We start from the raw sequence: 16,120 nt of genomic DNA on the forward strand, positions 1-16,120 counted from the left end.
GGTATGACCAAAGAATTAAACTTTAAGTGCTCCTAACTTGCATTTTGGTGGGTTGATGACTAAACCATATGAATGGAGGCGAGTGAAGGTTTGATGTATGTGATCCAGATGTTCTGTTTCGGAGCTGGATATCACTAAAAATTCATCAATACAGATGCAGCACAAGTCAAGACTGCATGTGCCTTAATCCATAAAGCACTGAAAAGTTCTGCACAGCATTGCATAATCCAAAAGGTAGTCTAGTCAACTTGAATAGGCCAAACTGAGTACAAACAGCTGTTTCAGGTATGTCTTCTAGAGCAATGGGCATATGATATAAAGCATGGACCAAGTCTATTGTTAAGAAAATGTGGCTGCCACGGATACTGAATGAGAGACAGGTTACCAATCAGGACTCGTTCCAGTGTTAAATTACCAGTAATCATGACATGGGCACCATCCATTTGTCTTCTTTGAAATGATTTGGAGATGTGAGACGCAGCTGCTGTTTGGCGGATCTCAGAATAAAAGAAAATTCCTGCATCACTAGCTAACTTCAGTGCCTCAGATGGTAACTGATGAAGTCAAGTGTGAATTGTTGTTCCTTTTGTTGTTAGAATATAAAGTGTTGTTAACTGCTGTAAAAGTCTTAAGATGGGTAGCTGCTGAGTGATCTCTGGGAACTATCTAAGGAGTACCAGATATAGAGAATCACCAGTGATCAAGTGTACGGCAGTGTTTTCTACTTCGTGTAAATGCCCACTAAGTTAGTTAGCTGTATCAAGAAGTTGGCAGTAGTGAAGGTCCAATAGCAGGCTGAAAAAATTTTATGCTCCAAGGATGTGGTATGCTATATCTGCTTTATCTGCCACTATGAATTTTCACACAAACTCATGATGAAGACTGAAGTTCAGTGAGAGTATCATGCAAATTGTGTAACCATGAGCAGCATAGGGGCAACATTCATCACCACTAGGGCAAGGTAGTCAAGAAGATGAATGCATTGATACGTTTGCACCTGTGTCTACAAACTGCAATTTCATATGGGGTTCAGTGACAAACAGTTGGCAGCTGGCATCTGGGAAGCCAGTTGCTGTCATTACTTACGTCTGAGCAAATTTCTCATCTCACACAGGGAACAGCATTGTTGAGCTTCTGAGCCAAATCATCTGTGGTACCAGCATACCTATTCAGCTGAAGGCAAATGGTGGCATTTCCTCGGAGAGCATTAGCACTGTGACAGGCAACTGGGATGTTGTTTCTGAAGAGTGGTGACTTATAAAATAAGCTGAGTGATTTATGCCTAGCCAGGGAACTGTCTGATTATGGCAATAAGGCTGCAATGTATGCAGGCAGAGACACCTCGCAGTCCGCTGTTTTTTGTGCTATGCTGCTGAATATCTTCTGTGTGTCAGGTGGTAAGCACAGGAGCCAGTTGATTCGCAGAATGCTTCCATTAACGGCACTGCTAGCCAGGGTTTGTAAGCAATGCAGCAATTGGGAAGGCATATGATCACTCATCCCCTGTGTGTGGAGGGAACTTTTCCAATTGTTTGGCTTCAGATTGAGACAAATAACTGATCAGATTATTTTTAATGGCAGTGTATTTTTCAGCACTTGGAGGTCAGGCCAAGGTATCCAAGACTTAGTAGCCTTGACCTCATTGAGAGCAGCAACGACTTAACTATGCTTCATTTCACTGGAAGTTGTGTGAGCTAACACAAACTGACTTTCAAATTGTGCAAACCATAAAACAGGATTTTCTTGCCAAATCTGTTGAGTTCTAACCCTTATATGGCTCATGAGAGCATTTGTAGGTACGTGATAGTCGATGCTGAATTATGTTGCCTCATATTTAGCCTGTAATGTGGCATGGCTTGAAGCATCACAAAAAGTGGCACATTTCAATATTAATACTTTACTGACAACATTTATACACTTGAAAGCATGAGCAACTCTAGTTAATCACAGAATGTCTTAAACTCAATGAACAAAAATTAAGTTTATTCTTAAACAGGATTTAGCATATATGTTGCAGCTCATAATGATGTAGTGTCTTTAGCAATCTTCAAGGGACTAGAGCTTATAAGGAGTGTTGATCCATGACTCCTCTTTCAGTTCTAAATTTCCCACTATCTTGATGAATATATTCTTCAGTATACCAACACAGCATGAATAAATGCCTTGCTCTTCAAGAGCTGGTAGTACAGATTTTGTTGAAGTTGAGTCAAAACCTTTCTGAAAGTTTATGACTGAGAGTTAACTTCTTTCACATTGTACCACATTGTCAACTGACAACTGGCACACAGTCACATAGAATATCTTCATAGATGTGTGATTAGTTAGATCAGTTTTTGACTAATAAAAACACGTAACTTTACACTGGGATGCAAATGTTTGATATCAGGAAAGTATCATCAGGTGAGCCACAAAAAAAGCATAACAAGGTCATTAATGCTCTCAATGCCCATAAACAAATTAGCAGTTAGGGTCAGTTCTACTGTCAGACTGTTACATGATAGAGCTGTTGTCCAAATAAAAGTATCATTGGATGATGTGGAAAGACTGGTTCAAGGAATAGCAGTTTTCTTTAAATGTATGTAAATGCAAGTTAATGGCCAGAAAGAAGTGAAAGAATCCAGTAATATCAGATTAGTAGTAAACTTTTGGAGCCTGTCACATATTCCATCTCATATCAGTATATAGTATTACAGTTAGAGACAATATAAGTATTGTCTCTAACTGTAATACTACATACTGATATGAGAGGGGACTAACATATGAAATCCGTTGCTGGGGAAACAAATGGAAGAATTATATTTGTTTGAAGGGTTCTGGGGAAATGCATCTGTAAAGGAAATCACAGCCACAATGCTATTGTGACCAATTATAGATTAAACAGACAAATTTAGATTATAGAGTATTGTTCCAGTATTTGGAGTCCTTATGAAGTGGTAATGACTGCAGAATTGAATGAAGTCAGAAGTGTGCTATTAGGATCATAACAGTTTGGTACAGACCACATGAAAATTTAACTGAAATATTCAGAGGAACTTAGATGTGAATCTTTGAAAGAAAGGTGGCTGTTTTTGTGAACACCTGCCTCAAATTTAGGAAACTGTTCTCAAGAAAAACAATTTTGTTGCTGCCATCACATATCTTTCTTACAGATCGTGAGAATAAGATAAGGGAATTTAGGATGCATACAGAGCCACACAGTCATATGAGGTCTGTTGAAAAAATTCCGGAACTTCGTCCAAAAAATTTTTCTCCCTTATCTTTTACTTATTGTGGACTGTCTCCTTTGAAATACTCTCCTCAACAATTGATACTCTGCTCCCAATGCCATTTCCACTTCTGGAAGCAGTCTTGGTATGCATGTTGCTGGATCGCGCAAAGCACCGTCTGCAAATTTCCTTTTATTTTGTCTATCATTGCAAATCTCCATCCTTACAATGGGGTTTTCAACTTTGGAAATAAAAAGAAGTCCACAGGAGCCAGGTCTTGAGAGTGTGGAGGATGAGGCAGCACAGCAATTTCGTTTTTTGTGCAATAGTCACACACCAATAGGGATGAATGTGCAGGTGCATTATCATGACGCACAAGCCATGAATTGTTTCACCACATTTCAAGTTGTTTCCTTCTCATATTCCCGCAGGCATTGCAACACGACCTGATAGTACCATCAATTAACAGTTTGTTCCTGTGGCATGAATTCATGATGAACTAATCCTTCAAAGTCAAAGAAAACTATCAGCATGGCTTTGACATTTGACCTGACCTGACGAGCTTTTTTTGGTCTTGGAGAACTTTTCCTGAATCATTGTGAAGATTAAACCTTGGGCTCAACATCATAACTGTACACTCCCATCTCATCACCAGTTATGATTCTCTTAAACATCTTGTTCTCATTTGTGCAATCCTTGAGCTCTTCACAAATTGCTAGGTGGAGGTCTTTCTAGTCTTGACTCATGAGTTGTGGGATGGTTGGCAGCAACATGATGCAGTGCAAGATGCTGTGCGAGGACTTCATGACATGATTCAACTGAAATGTTACATTCTTCTGCAATCTCTCAGACAGTCAGTTTTCGATTGGCACACACAATTTTGTTGACATTACTGATTTGGGTGTTATCAGTAGATATCGAAGGGAGTCCTGAACAAGGGTCATCTTTAACTTCTGTCTGGCTAGTTTTAAAATGTGTGAACCATTTATAACACTGAATGTGGCTTCAGCACCTATCATCATAGGATTCCTGCATCATTTGATGTATCTCTGTAAAGGTATTCTAGAGTTTCACACAAAATTTAATGCAGATGCCATGCTCCTCTACCTCTGCCATCTCGAAATTCACAACCTAGGTGACAACATTCTACTCAATAAAGCACCAAACAATAACTAACAGACATACAATAATGAAACTTACAGCAGTTACACATTAAACAAAGGTGTGAGCAGGGATGCCAACCACATTCACTCCAACACACCACTGGTGCAAAATTACGAAAATTCAGAAATTTTTTGAACAGAATCTGTATTTCTGTAGTTCAATCTGTAAATAGGAGGACAAAAAACTGATAACGCCAGTACAAAGTACACTCTGCTGTTCACAGCACAGTGGCTTGCAGAGTATGCAGATGTACTCATGACATACAAATCTGAGAGCAGAATCGAACCTGTCATCGATCTTAACTTGTGGCGAGAAAACTGTGTTACAATATTTAGTATTTTGTACATTGTCTGGTCACCTGCTTAAGCTTTAAGGCTGGAGGTTACACTTCAAGGCTGGAGGTTACATTGTGTTGCAGAATACCTGGATTATATTTTTTAGTCTGGTGGTAAGCTATCGAACCTTTTAAGCTGTGTTCTTTAAGATTGATCACTGTTGAAAGATAATTTTGAGTAGAAGTTTTCAAACTGACAGATGTAGAGTGTGTTTATGTGATTTTTAATTATAATTACACCTATCTCATTAGATTTTCACACAGGCACTAAATAACTAGCTACTGTGTGCTCAAACATCAATTTCATGAATGCTGTGCATTTTATATTGTTCTTCATATGTAACTGATATTAGATTTATTAATCAAGTAGTTGTAATGCTATTGGGAATATCGGATGGTTCAAGATAGTTTATATGGTTCAAGACAGTTTGTCGAAATGGATGATATGGAACAGTTCATTTATAATTTTCAAGGTGTGAGGTAGCACCCATTTTACTTACATAATACTGATAGGTTAAAAAATCTGCTCACCAAATGGTGCCAGGAGAAAAACAAATAAAATATATAAAGACGTGGAAGCTTTCGGGGCTGCTGGTGCCATTTTTGGTTTAGGAAAAAGAAAGAGGGATGAAGGAAAGGGTGGTGGTGGTGGTGGTGGTTAGTGTTTAACGTCCCGTCGACAACGAGGTCATTAGAGACGGAGCGCAAGCTCGGGTTAGGGAAGGATTGGGAAGGAAATCGGCCGTGCCCTTTCAAAGGAACCATCCCGGCATTTGCCTGAAACGATTTAGGGAAATCACGGAAAACCGAAATCAGGATGGCCGGAGACGGGATGGAACCGTCGTCCTCCCGAATGCGAGTCCAGTGTGCTAACCACTGCGCCACCTCGCTCGGTGAAGGAAAGGGAATGGTGAGATTTAAGAAATGGTGGAGTTACAAAGAAGCTGCCCAAAATCCAGGGTTAGGGGAGTCTTACTAGACAAAGACTGCACAAGATGAAATCTGAGAACCTGTCAATTTAAAGGTGGAAGACAGGGTAATAAGCAAGACACAGCTTACTGAAAAAACACTGTGCAAGAGTCAATAGAAGTGGAAACCTAAATGCCTTATACATGGTGCACAGGTAACGGGGTGCTGAGCACTCGATAAGTCCTAGAACGAAAGATAAGGAAAAATAAAAGGTAGCAAAGAAAAGGAACAGTTACCAAAAAAAAGCCGAGACCACAGAAATGAATGTAAATTTAGGGCACGTGGGTGGTGACAACCAAGCACATGTTCTAGTACTGTTACTGCCTGTGGAGCTGTGAGAGACTGGTGCCAGGAAGGGAAATCTATATGGCATGTATGACGAAGCAGGCACCAAGGTAATGACTTATTAACGTTTCTGGAAGGTGATTATCAACAGCCATAAAGTAATGTATAAAATGCATGTTTGACTATCATAATGGTTTAAGCCACAACATTACATTTGTCATTACTTAAATAATGTATAGTCACGAATATCAATATACGACAGAGGACTTTTAGAACCAAACATACTAATACCAATTATACACAGAGCAATACAGAAGAGAAGGTCAGGACTCTAAGTATTACATTGACAATGTAATATTTATAGTCCTGATCATCTCTTCAGTACAGCTCTGTGTACACTTGGTATTAGCAGGCCTGCATATGGGGGGGGGGAAATCTGTTGTATCTGTTACAGGTGCAAATTCCAGGGGGCGCCAAATTCATATTCTTGGAAAAAAAAAAGATGCATCTAGCAATAAATGATTTCCCTGCAGACAAAAGGGATGGTGCTATACAAGCTGAGCTGAATAAAACTGAACAGGTGAATTCCAACTTCTGTTTGTTTATGTGGTTGATTGGGTGTTCGAATGATCAGCACTGGTATAATTACTAGCGAAATCCATAGATTCAGACTTCCAGAGTGGAAATAAACAACTAACAGGAATAAAAAGAAAGAAAGATTACATATTATCTTCTCGGTGTATCTAGGAAAATGAAATTCTGACAGAAAATTTTTGCCAGGTCGCTGCATTAGTAAGGGCCAGTTGTGCAAAGCCCAGTTAGAAGCCACTTAAGTTCTATTCTCGGAGTAGCATGGGAAACACCTTGTACGAACACGTAATAATGCCTAACCAGAGAATAAACGCAGGGTAACTGAACCAGTGATTCTGGCAGGGTTAGTGAAGTTAACTGAAGAATAAGTTTTGACAATGGCAAGAATAGTTGCAGAATTAGTGATGACAAGATTGGTTGTTAGAAAGAGGAAGGAGAAGAAACAGGCATATCACACAAATTATATGGAAGAATATGACGATTCCAAATTTGTATAAAAATGTTGTGCTACTGCATTTGAGTCTCATGTTTGAGAAACTGGAGTGTTTGAATGAAATGTGAAATTATTTCCTAACATAAAACTTTTTGCTTGTAGTAGGCCTAATAAGCATTTTATACTGGTATTTGTGAATTTATTCTGTTGTGTTATTTATGTAAATGAGGTACATAAAAATGACAGTTTGTGCCAAAACAGTCTCACTTATTTGGCATGTGTTACGAGGGCTATCCACAAAGTACATTACAAGTGCAGGGGAAAGTTGGGCTCAAAGATCTTGCTGATTCACGACAACGCCCGGGCTCACATGGCAAACGCCACTCGTGAAGTTCTCGAATCTTTTAAGTGGGAGTTGTTTCCTCATCCGCCGTAGAGTCCCGACCTGGCACCGAGCGACTTCCACTTATTCCCAGCAATGAAGAAGTGGTTGGCTATGCAGCGTTTTTATGACGACGCACAGCTTCAAGAAGAGGTAACCACGTGGTTGAAGGCGCAGGCGGCCGAATTTTACGATGAAGGAATTTCCAAGCTCGTCCATCACTATGATAAGTGCCTTAATTTAAATGGCAACTATGTAGAAAAGTAATATTTAAGTGTGGCTTTCATCTGTATATAATAAAAAAAATTTCCAGTACTTTATTTATTTTTAATTCCAAAACGTAATGTACTTTGTGGATAGCCCTCGTACAATTGCTGCAATATTAGAAAGACACTACACCAGTGTTGGGTACTACACATATTAACAGCTTTTTCAGTATTAGACAATGACATTTTGATTTTTCACGTAGCAAAATGTTTGACGAACTTTGATGAGGTAATAGATTCTTTCGCAGAAAGGAAAGCACACCATGTAAAGGTGTAGCAAGGTTAGAGAGAAAGAAATGTTAGGACCTAAGAAATGTGTACCGTAATGTCTTGCTTGTGTCTTGTCTTTTCTGGTTTTACGTTTCCTTTATTTAATTTTGTGTCACACAAAAGAGAAAATTATTAGCTAATAGGCAATAAAGAAATGGTCTGAAGAGTTCTTGTTCTCCTGGTCTCAAATAATCCCACTCAGTATTAAATGCGAATTTTTTTTTATTTATTTTTTTTTTTTTTTTTAGCGAGGGTAGGATGTCAAATAGGTCAAGTGGGAGCAGGAGAGGCACCACAAAACATTTTAAATTCCACTGCTCTGAATATAGGTTTAACAGCTTCCATTACAAAATACTCATGTCTGAATTCCACAGAGTGAAATACACTGCTCTTTGGCACATTAAACCAAATAACTTGTCTTACGTTTCCTTGAACATGTATGTTTTGTTATCAAACTCTTCAGAAAGATGTGCATTACAGAATGGACATATTTTCGATAAATCAATTTTTCAAAAGTTTTTGACATCCTACCTCAAATGCTCAAAGGGGAGGAGGCACCACAATCAAGGTTCGGAAATATCATAGATCTGAGGCTGGGTATTAGTGTGCTTGCTTCTAAAAGTCCTGTGTTGTAATTGATATTCATGATATGCACTACACATTATTTAAGTAATGACAAATACAATGTTGTGGCTTAAACAATTTTAACCCTTATTCATAAAGATGGTCCTTGACTGAAACTGGCCAATATTTGGGTTTAAAATAAAAGCAGCTGATGGTTGAACATTCATTTTATACATGTTATGACTTATGTTGTAAAGCGTGCTCTGTAACAGGATATCGTGTGTTATCTGTATACATTCTCTGCCTATGCCCATTCACCCTAACTGATAACTTTGTAGTAGCCACAGCAATGCAGAAGACCAAACAGTGCTTACATAAAAGCTGGTACCTGATGTGTCATTTCACAGGTGGCTATCCCTTTTATCATATATGTTTTGCAAGTTACAGGGGTGGTGTATGTGGTGACAGGAGGGTGCACTGAGCTAGCCTTACAGCATGAATGGCCACAAAGATAGGAGCCACAGAGTAGAGAAATGTGTGCACAGCATAGGATTTGACTAGGATATTGTGGAGATTAGGGAGAAAGCTATTCTAGGTGTGATGGGGAAAATGTCAGACAGAATGGACCTCATTTCAGGACAATTTTAGGAAGTCATAGCTTTGTCAAAGTAGCTGATTAATACATTCAAAATCAGGATACTACTGAGTGACAAGAGGTGTACTTTGCAGCTGTTTTTTGGAGGGATCAGTACTACCAGGATAGGATGCGCTGGCCCAGAAAATCTGCTTTAGAATTAGGCATGTGGGATAATTACATACAGTGAAGGCTGCGATGAGAATGACTGCTGTGGAGTCTGCATCTGAACAAATGTTTTTGCCTTGAATGCAAAGGAAATATGGGAGGGAATGTTTGAAATGAAAAGAATGGCAACTGTCAAAGTATAAGGACTGTGTTTGTTTGTGGGTTTAATGTGAACAGAAGGAGTATATGAAATGTAATTGGGAGAATGTGTTAAGCTTAACCTTGAGTCTGTGTTGTGAAGATGACATTCATGTATCTAAACCAAACTAGAGGCTGAAAGCTTATGGATCCCAGGAAAGCCCCCTTCTAGTGACCCATGAAAAACTTGGCTTAGGAAGGAGTCATACTGGTTCCCATAACTGTACCCCTCATCTGTTTGTCTGCCCCTCAAAGGTAAAATAGTTTTTTAAGTATAAGAGTGATTACGGTGAGCAAGATATCGTAAGTTTGGAATAAAGTGAGGGCTAGTTGAGATCATGTTCACCAACATACAGATCATGTATGTGGGAGATGTTAGTATAGAGAGAGATGCATCACTAGTCACAAGCAAGGCGAGTGGTGGGAGTGTGATGTGCAAAAATTTCTGACAATCCAGGAAATGGCTGGTGTTTTTCATGTAGAAAGGAGGGGAGATTTCCTGTGTTTTTAATGTAGGAGGGATGGGGAGTCTGTGTACTACAGAATGCAAGTGACAATGGTAGATCCCTTGTCCACTTGGAAATGATGGAGTCATCAGTTTATAGGGGTTCTGTACGGGTCTGGTTAGAATAATGTTGTAGGGACCAGAAAAGGTGTGGTTAAACAATGCTGGATGCAAGGAATTCTTGGAAAGCTTGTAAAGAGTGATTTTGAGGTAGTGATGGTGGATAAAGTTGGGATTTTGATTAAACTGTTCAAGGCAGGGTGCAATCTCATGTTTTTTGTTGGAAAGGTTTTGAGATTGGGTTGCAACATGATACTTCCAGCTGACATCACATGTGAAGGAAAGTAGGCCCGTAACCAAAGAACCATGATTAAATGCAGTTATATCTGAAAGGGAGACCCATAGATACTGACCCACAGATAATACATATAATTTAGGAGGGGAGAGGGCCTTAGATGAGAGTTGAGAACTCTTGTGTTGTTGTTAGTTCTTGTAATCCTAAGTTTCCACTGCTCTGGGAGTCAGTGGTGAAGGTTGGGGGATATTAAAAAGGTTGGTGAAGCTCAGTTTGCAGGAGAGGAGTGGTGGTATATGGTGCGGCTATTGAGGGAGCTGAAATGGGACAGGGATGGAAACACCACTGTTGAGGTAGTTTAAAAGAAGGTAGGATAACTTCTTGAGGTGAAGTCTGACCTTATGTTGCAGTTTGTAGTTCGGTTGGCAGATGATACCATCCAAGGAAACATGAGGGGAAAATAAATGCAGTATTTTATAGAGGAGTTAAATCTGGCAGAGTGCAAATTGGCAGATGAGGTATATGCATCACAGGTTACCAGAGGTAAGTGCAACAGACTGCTGTATTTGAAACTGTAACAGGGGCCGCTGAAAAGTGGGATTACATCCAGAAATAGGGGCTTTCAAAGTTAAGCTTTTGAGGGTAACTCCCAGCGACAAGCAGGTTTCAAAAAACAGAATATGGGGCCTTAGCTGAGATGATGCAAAGCATGTTTTCTAAAGGATCAAGTATAATACAAGTATAATATGTGAGGGTTGGTGACAGTGGTGAGAACGAAACAAAGGAAGGAAAATGAGAGAAAAAGAAAATAACAGCTGCAAAGTTAAAGATTGGAAAAATTGAAAGCTGTACAAAAATTCAAGGAAATTCATGAGAACAGACAAAAGCAAAGAAGATGTAATGAATGTGTGAGAACCATCAACCCTTCTCCCCCAGACGGAGCCACTGGCTCCACGAGTTTGTGCATTTCTGTATCTTTTAATTGTGTTTTCTCCTGCTGGCATTTGGTGAATAGATTTTTTATTTATGTATGTTATATTTTCAAACATTGATTATTTTTGTTGATAAATATTTTATCTATTTATTTAGTGATTTATTTATTTTTTATTTATTTATTTAACCTGGCAAGCTGCAACACATGATGAACAATTTGGTGGAAACGGGAAGAAAATACAGCATGGAAATCAACATCGAAAAATCAAAAATGATGCGCATATCAAAACGTGAGAAACACTTGAAGATAACTGTTGACAATTGGGAACTGGAAAATGTGAATCAGTTCAAGTACCTGGGAAGTTTTATCACCAATGAAATTCGAGCAAGAATCGCCATGGCCAAAGCTGTTTTCAACAAGAAGAGGACTCTGCTGACCAGCTAGTTGAGTTTGGCATTGAGGAAAAAAAAAGATAAAGTGTTACATTTGGAGTATTGCACTGCATGGAGCAGAGACATGGACCACGAGAAAGAAGAATAAAAAATAAAAAAAATACTTAGAGAGCTTTGAAATGTGGTGCTGGAGGAGAATGAGAAAGATCAAGTGGACAGATTGCATACAAAAATGACGATGTACTGCGAAGAGTAGGAGAGAAGAGAAGTATTCTACGTACAATTCTTCAGAGAAAGGCCAACTGGATTGGATATGTACTTAGACACGAGGGACTCATACATGATGTCATCGAAGGGAAACTCAGAGAAAACGCAGGGCGAGGAAGAGGAAGAGGAAGAAGAAGAATTCAACATCTGGACGGCATGAAAGATGGAAGGAGATACAACAGACTGAAGGAAGAAGCTAAAGACTGGGAACAGTGGAACCAGAAATTCTCTGTACGAAGACGTGGACCTGCCACTAGGCAGAATAATAGATGATAATAATAATAATGTGGTAAGTACAACAATAAACAGAAATTGTGGAAAGATAGGTTTTAATTACAAATGCTACCAGCAACAGGCATGAGAGGGGGGATTGGAAGAGAGAATCACAGAGGGTACATGATAAAACACAGTTAATGGCTGTAAGTGAAGAGAAAGTGGTGTCGCTCAGAGAGAAAGGAAAAGAGAATGAATCATAATTGGGAGAAGAGTGGCTTTACTATTTTTGAGTATGGGTCTGTCAATCTTAGCCAGTTTTGTCATACTATAGACTTTAATAGATAATACTGGATCTTGTGCATAATTTTGAGAAGCTTTGGGAAACAATGCTGTCAAGTAGTAATTTCCCTGTTGTTCTTACATAAAATTCGCAAACTGTAGACAGATTCACCCATGAGTATACAGAAGTCAAATTAGTATCTCACAAAAATCATACATGACCATTATGAAGCAAATTTTATAATGATTTATCACTGAATGCTTATAAAAAAACAACATATTATGAATGCCAAAAGTCTGTAAATTATAAAATTAGATCAGTCACTAAATCAGCCAATTTTATCTATTCTCTTAGTTATGGTGCCAGTTTTGGCAGATGCATCTTTGTGAGATGTCACAGACAGTGGATGTAACCAATATGCGATGTGCAGACTTGCAATAACACATTCTAACAAAGAGATAGAGGGGCTGTCCAGTACTTACCTCAGCTTCGTACAGCCGATAGATACACAAAAAACAGAACCGAAAGCTTACGTTCCTAGCTTTCGGAACAAATGTTCCTTCATCAGAGAGGAGAGAGGGGAAAGAAAGGGAAGAAGGGAAAGTGGAATCTGTTACTCACAACCCAGGTTATGAAGCAACAGGGAAAGGAAAACAGGGAGGGTAGCAAGGATGGAGGCATGGTTATCAGAGGGAAGCCAAAGATATTCTACTGTAAGTACTGTGCCAGCTTCAAACCAAAGAGGATGCATACAGAAGTAAAGAGGTATATAGTATAAAGATAAACACAACTATGTAGGATGAAAAGATGCGTGAATGGCTAAAGAGGAAAGGGAAAGAGGAGAAGCCTGAAGAGTAAATGGGAGTGAGGTTGTTTAACGTAGGTTCAGTCCAGGAGCATGGCGGGATGAAAGGATGTGTTGGAGTGCTAGTTCCCATCTCCGCAGTTCAGAGGGACTGGTGTTTGGTGAGAGAAGCCAAATGGCACATACGGTGTAGCAGGTTCCTAGGTCCCTAGAATTATGCTGGAGGGCATGCTCCGCTACTGGGTATTGGACATCTCCTAGGCGGACAGTTCGTCTGTGTCCGTTCATGCGCTCAGCCAGTTTAATTGTTGTCATACCGATGTAAAAGGCTGTGCAGTGCAGGCATGTCAGCTGATAAATGACGTGTGTAGTTTCACACGTGGCCCTGCCTTGAATTGTGTATGTTTTACCAGTAGCGGGGCTGGAGTAGGTGGTTGTGGGGGGATGCATGGGGCAGGTTTTGCAGTGGGGTCGGTTACAGGGGTGGGAACCGCTGGGTAGAGAAGGTAGTCTGGGGATATTGTAGGGTTTAACAAGGATGTCACGGAGGTTAGGGGGCGACGAAAGGCAACTCTGGGTGGTGTGGGAAGAATTTTGTCAAGGGATGATCTCATTTCAGGGGTTGACTTGAGAAAGTCATGTCCCTGGCGGAGTAATTTGTTGATGTATTCGAGGCCAGGATAATATGGGTGACAAGGGGGATGCTTCTGTGTGGTCTGGTGGTAGGAACATTGTTGTTGGACGGGGAGGAATGTATTGCTCAGGAGATCTGTTTGTGGACAAGGTCTGCAGGATAGTTGTGGGAGAGGAAAGCACTGGTCAGGTTATTGGTGTAATTGTTGAGGGATTCGTCACTGGAGCAGATACGTTTGCCACAAATACCTAGGCTGTAGGGAAGGGAGTGTTTGATGTGGAATGGATGGCAGCTATCAAAGTGAAGGTACTGTTGGTTGTTTGTGGGTTTGATATGGACAGAGGTGTGGATGTGAGCTTCAACAAGATGAAGGTCAACATCCAGGAAGGTGGCTTGCGTTTTGGAGAAGGACCAGGTGAAATTCAGATTCGAAAAGGAGTTGAGGTTATGGAAGAAATTAAGGAGTGTTTCTTCACCATGAGTCCAGACCACAAAGATGTCATCTATAAACCTATACCAGGCCAGGGGAAGCAGCTGTTGGGTCTTCAGGAAAGCCTCCTCCATGCGGCCCATGAAGAGGTTGGCATAGGACAGAGCCATCCTTGTTCCCATGGCTGTTCCCCCTACATCAAAGACACAAACCACTTCCTAGAACACCTCAAATCCATTCCCACTCCTCTCCCACCTGACACCTTTCTTGTAACCATAGATGCTACATCCCTTTACACAAACATCCCACATACCCAAGGTCTCTCTGCCCTTGAGCACTACCTCTCCCAACGCCCACCCGAAGATCTTCCAAAAACCTCATTCCTTATCACACTTACCAACTTCATCCTCACCCATAATTACTTCACTTTTGAAGGCCAGACCTACAAACAAATCAGGGGAACGGCCATGGGAACCAGGATGGGTCCGTCCTATGCCAACCTCTTCATGAGCCGCATGGAGGAGGCTTTCCTGAAGACCCAACAGCTGCTTCCCCTGGCCTGGTATAGGTTTATAGATGACATCTTTGTGGTCTGGACTCATGGTGAAGAAACACTCCTTAATTTCTTCCATAACCTCAACTCCTTTTCGAATCTGAATTTCACCTGGTCCTTCTCCAAAACGCAAGCCACCTTCCTGGATGTTGACCTTCATCTTGTTGAAGCTCACATCCACACCTCTGTCCATATCAAACCCACAAACAACCAACAGTACCTTCACTTTGATAGCTGCCATCCATTCCACATCAAACACTCCCTTCCCTACAACCTAGGTATTTGTGGCAAACGTATCTGCTCCAGTGACGAAGCCCTCAACAATTACACCAATAACCTGACCAGTGCTTTGCTCTCCCGCAACTATCCTGCAGACCTTGTCCACAAACAGATCTCCCGAGCAATACATTCCTCCCCGTCCAACAACAATGTTCCTACCACCAGACCACACAGAAGCATCCCCCTTGTCACCCATATTATCCTGGCCTCGAATACATCAACAAATTACTCCGCCAGGGATATGACTTTCTCAAGTCAACCCCTGAAATGAGATCATCCCTTGACAAAATTCTTCCCACACCACCCAGAGTTGCCTTTCGTCGCCCCCTAACCTCCGTGACATCCTTGTTAAACCCTACAATATCCCCAGACTACCTTCTCTCCCCAGCGGTTCCTACCCCTGTAACCGACCCCACTGCAAAACCTGCCCCATGCATCCCCCCACAACCACCTACTCCAGCCCCGCTACTGGTAAAACATACACAATTCAAGGCAGGGCCACGTGTGAAACTACACATGTCATTTATCAGCTGACATGCCTGCACTGCACAGCCTTTTACATCGGTATGACAACAATTAAACTGGCTGAGCGCATGAACGGACACAGACGAACTGTCCGCCTAGGAGATGTCCAATACCCAGTAGCGGAGCATGCCCTCCAGCATAATTCTAGGGACCTAGGAACCTGCTACACCGGATGTGCCATTTGGCTTCTCCCACCCAACACCAGTCCCTCTGAACTGCAGAGATTGGAACTTGCACTCCAACACATCCTTTCATCCCGCCATCCCCCTGGACTGAACCTACGTTAAACAACCTCACTCCCATTTACCCTCCAGTCTTCTCCTCTTTCCCTTTCCTCTTTAGCCATTCACGCATCTTTTCATCCTACATAGTTGTGTTTATCTTTATACTATATACCTCTTTACTTCTGTATGCATCCTCTTTGGTTTGAAGCTGGCACAGTACTTACAGTAGAATATCTTTGGCTTCCCTCTGATAACCATGTCTCCATCCTTGGTAGCCTCCCTGTTTTCCTTTCCCTGTTGCTTCATAACCTGGGTTGTGAGTAACTGATTCCACTTTCCCTTCTTCCCTTTCTTTCCCCTCTCTCCTCCCTGATGAA

General features: G+C 40.9%; 1 protein-coding gene across 2 annotated transcripts in view; it reads right to left on the reverse strand.

The window, feature by feature from the left end:
* Positions 1-16,120, reverse strand: part of LOC126260110 (glutamyl aminopeptidase-like) — a 191,845-nt gene that overhangs the window by 12,038 nt on the left and 163,687 nt on the right. The window lies entirely within an intron of this gene.

The sequence above is a fragment of the Schistocerca nitens genome, chromosome 5 (assembly GCF_023898315.1).
Source record: "Schistocerca nitens isolate TAMUIC-IGC-003100 chromosome 5, iqSchNite1.1, whole genome shotgun sequence".
Taxonomy (NCBI): Eukaryota; Metazoa; Arthropoda; class Insecta; order Orthoptera; family Acrididae; genus Schistocerca; species Schistocerca nitens.